Source organism: Colobus angolensis, unplaced genomic scaffold, assembly GCF_000951035.1.
Source record: "Colobus angolensis palliatus isolate OR3802 unplaced genomic scaffold, Cang.pa_1.0 Scaffold143, whole genome shotgun sequence".
In the NCBI taxonomy this organism is placed as follows: Eukaryota; Metazoa; Chordata; class Mammalia; order Primates; family Cercopithecidae; genus Colobus; species Colobus angolensis.
This window is the reverse complement of record NW_012114522.1, coordinates 2040419-2044552: the sequence shown is the minus strand read 5'-3', so window position 1 is coordinate 2044552 and position 4134 is coordinate 2040419. Positions and strand designations below refer to the sequence as shown.

Sequence of the window (4134 nt, the reverse complement as noted above, 5' to 3'; positions counted from 1 at the left end):
TACTAAAACAATAATTCTCCCTCAAATCCATCTATAGATGCAACACAATCTCAATCAAGATCCCAGAAGCACCTTTTGTTTAAAAAAAAAAAAAAAAGAAGAAGAAGAGAGGAGGAAAGACAGAAAATCTACTGATATATTCACCATATTAATACATCTAATGAGAAAATAATGCAATTGTTCCACAGGTCATGAAAAAGCCTTCAATAAAATTTAATAATCATTCCTGATATGTTTAAGTCAATACACTTGGAATTGATAGGCACTTAACTTGATAAAATACATGTACTAAGATTAAAACACCCACACACACAAAAAACAGCATCTTATTTAATGAGGAAACACTTCAAGAATTCCCAGTAGGGTCAGAAACAAGTCAGAGAGGCCCATTTCCTCCACTACTTTTAACACTGTAGGAGAAGTGTTAGTCAAAACAGTAAGAAAAGAGAAAACAATTAGAAACTTTAAAAAAAATTATTTCTATTGGCAGCTGATGTGAAAGTAAACTTGGCAAAGCAGGAGATATGAAAACTACAGCTTTCTGCATGCTTATTTTATAGCAAACAATAAATAGCTAGAAGACATCATGGAAGACTAGCACCCATTTATAAAACAATAAAAAAGTTAACTACTTTAAATAATTTAGCAAGAAATGTGCAAAACTTACACAGGGAAAACTGAAAACTTGATTGAAAGATGAAGAAGTAAATGTGAACAAATGCAAAGATGTCCCCTTGCCTTTGGACAGGAAAAATTTAACATCAAAAAGATGTCAATGCTCCCCAGGTTAACAAATATTTAGGACAAAAGCAGTAATACACTGAAATCGTTGGGATGTCCCCTCCAAATCTCATGTTGAGATGTAACCCCCCCCGTGTTGGGGGTGGGGCCTGGTGGGAGGTGCTGGGTCATGGGGGCGGATCCCTCATGGCTTGGTGCTGTCCCTGCAATAGTGAGTGGGTTCCACTCAGGAGTTCTGGTTGTTTAAGTGTGGGGCACCTCCCCTACTGCCTCTCTAGCTCTGGCTCTGTCATGTGAGACGCCTGCTCCGCCTTCACCTTCCACCACGATTGGAAGCTTCCTGAGGCCTTCCCAAAAGTTGAGCAAATGTTGGCACAATACTTGGAAAGCCTGCAGAACTATGAGCCAATTAAACCTCTTTTCTTTAGAAATTACCCAAGTTCAGCTATTTCTTTATAGGAATGCAAGATAGGCCTAACCCATATGCCAACAAATTTTGTTTTGTTTTGTTTCTGGAACTAAACAAATTGATTCTAAATTTCATATGGAAAAAATAAGAATGCAGAGATGTCTAAGAACAATGAAGAGAGAATAGCCAGCACTGACAACTATTTAAAAATAATATAAAGTCTCATCATTAAAACAATTTGATACTAACATATTTACATTCTTGGTCAGATCCCATAGAACAGAATAAAAACTCCAGTAATAGACCCAAATACACACAGAAATATAAGAAATATGGTCGTCTTAATAACTGGGGTTGGGACAACTGGTAACTATTTGGGAAAAAGGAAAGATGAAACTCAATACTTACCTTACATACACCATACACCAGAACAACTCTAAAGATATTTGAGAATCGAAACAGAAAAAAATGAAACAACTCAAGTTCTGGAAGAAACAGATGAATCCTTTTATAACCTGGGTGTGGAAAAAGATTTTCTAATTCTGACTTAAAATCAGATGTAAAAAGAAAAGACAGATCAACGTGCCTACATAAAGTATGAGCTCCTGGAGAATGACAAGCATGGATTACGGACTCCTATTCCCCACCCTGCCTAGCACCGAACTCATACACATGGTGCATTCCCTAAACTTCTTGGCCCGCCACACCTCTGTGCTTTACGCTGACTCCTTCCAGAGGAGAGGCTGGGTCAATGGTTAGACCTTTCTTTGACAAAGGCAGGACGCTGGAGAACTGTTTCACAAAAGCTCGTCTCACCGCTCTCTAGATTTCAGGCTCCAATTAAGAAGCAGTTCCCAAACCATGACCAACCTGCTTTTCAGAAAAATCACCCTGGTTTGCTACATTCTTTTCAGTGACTTCTCCAGATCCTGTATGAAAATCTTCATTAATCTAGACTCTGCTTATTTTCTAGATTGTCTCTTTCCCCTCCGCTCATGTGTCACACTTCAGCCCTTCTCAATCCCTCAGTTTCCCACAAACATCACGCCTGCTTCTGCCCCAGGTCTCTGCACGTGCCACTGCTCTCTGCCTGGTCTGCTTACCCCTGTGTGTCCCTGCCTTGTCCCTCACACACATCACTACCACACCTTCCTTCACCTGGCTGTCTCACGGAGGTGCTACTCTTTAAGACTCAGCTGTGTCACCCCCACCTCAGGCCGACCATCACCGCATTTCTTCCGCTATGCTGTAACCATGGGCCAATTTGTCTATCTCCTCCACTAGCCAGTAGACAGCTGGAAGGCAGGGACCACTGTGTGACTTCTCTCTCTGCCCAGAATGTCAAGCACGATGCCTGATGTGGAAACAAGAAGACGACACTCAGTATATGTTTGGTGAATTAATTCACTTTCATGTTTCCAGTTCTCCGTAACAGACAACATTCCTGAGATCTGCTTTCAAGAGAAAACTGCAGAGAAAGATACCATGGATTGTCCTCCCATACTTAGTAACTACGTCTTATGCGACGGTCTCAGAACATACAAAAATTAGTGGTGAAAGACTAATTCTGACGAGTTCCTTTTCTAGAGCAAGCTGATCACCACCTGTTCGGGGCCCTCTCTGGGTGAGAAGAATACTCGGTGATCCTAAGGGAATCAGCACTTGTGTGGCACTGAAGCAAAGGAGCTGTGCTCGAGCAAGGTCCTTGCATATTTTCCCTTATAGGGTTACAGCTCAGACTCAACATGCAGACTCTTCCAATTATTTCCACAGGCCTCCACAGATCATCCAAGTGGGCTGCTTGAAGGTAGATCTAAGAAATCTCAGAAAAAGCAGGACAGCCTTAGGCACTGTCTGGTTGGAAAGCTTCCCTCTGCTGGACTGCACCTAAAATTCTTTTTGATGACCATTATTTGAACGACTGGATGACTCTAAATACAAGTCATTAAACGTCTTTGATTCCAAGTTCCTTAATGTATAATGTGGGGATAATAACAGTTATGTGCCTACCAAGGCTGCAATGAAGATCCAAGGACTGCTGTCAATAAAAACCTCTGACTTTGGGGACACTCAATTTACAGTAGTTTAATTTGCATCTAAAAAGGGAAAGCAAATCAAATCTATTTATAGCTCTCCAGTGTCTGAACAGAACCTATGACAATCACTGTGCAGTTTCAGCACTGACTCTGAAAGTTGGATCTTTAAAAGATTTCTCAACATCCCGAAGGAAAGTCTGTGTTTATAAAAGGGATATGTGCACGTGTGTATATTCCGGGTCCTGAGAACGCTCCCTTCTGAATTATAAGGAGCCAGCAAGGAGTCTTCAAAGGAGCTGGTGTGAACTCCACAGGGCACATTACTTCGGGAAATTAGCATGACCCTTAACAGTCAGATTAATTAACGGATGGACATACACGCCCTGATGGAAAATATCCTTCTATTGTTCCGTAGAAGGCAAAAATCAGGACCTAGATCTGGGTATGTTTTTGCTCATCATAATAATACACAGAACCTGATAATGGGTTACGGAAGCCAGATATCCTGATGCCTAGGCTGGGAGAAGGTTATTGACATAAACCAAGCTGGTTGCTAACAAAAGCTTTCAATGCGATATGGAAAGCACGGTGTTTCCATTCCACTTAGAGAAGGTCAATTTAGTTCAGTAACAAGCTATTAAACGCTATGTTCACGACACTGAACTCAGAATTTAAAGACAAGCGAGATGCTATCCCGGATATCCAAGGACTCACAACCTAGAGCGGCAGACACACACCTGGACTCACAGAACCCTTATTCCAGGAAAGGAAGAATCACAAAAGGTTTCTAGAAAAAAATGGCATTGATGGAGCTCTACTTTTGAAAAGATCCTTCCAGAGGCAGCTTTAAAGATGCCAACTGAGGCCGGGCGCGGTGGCTCAAGCCTGTAATCCCAGCACTTTGGGAGGCCGAGACGGGTGGATCACAAGGTCAGGAGATCGAGACCA

General features: G+C 41.6%; 1 protein-coding gene across 1 annotated transcript in view; it reads right to left on the bottom strand.

The window, feature by feature from the left end:
• Positions 1-2373, bottom strand: part of AFAP1 (actin filament associated protein 1) — a 131618-nt gene extending 129245 nt beyond the window's left edge. Inside the window, exon 1 of the mRNA XM_011935395.1 lies at positions 2362-2373. The gene's annotated coding sequence lies outside the window, so the exon portion shown is untranslated. The remainder of the gene's footprint in view (positions 1-2361) is intronic.
• Between the last annotated feature and the right edge of the window lie 1761 nt (positions 2374-4134).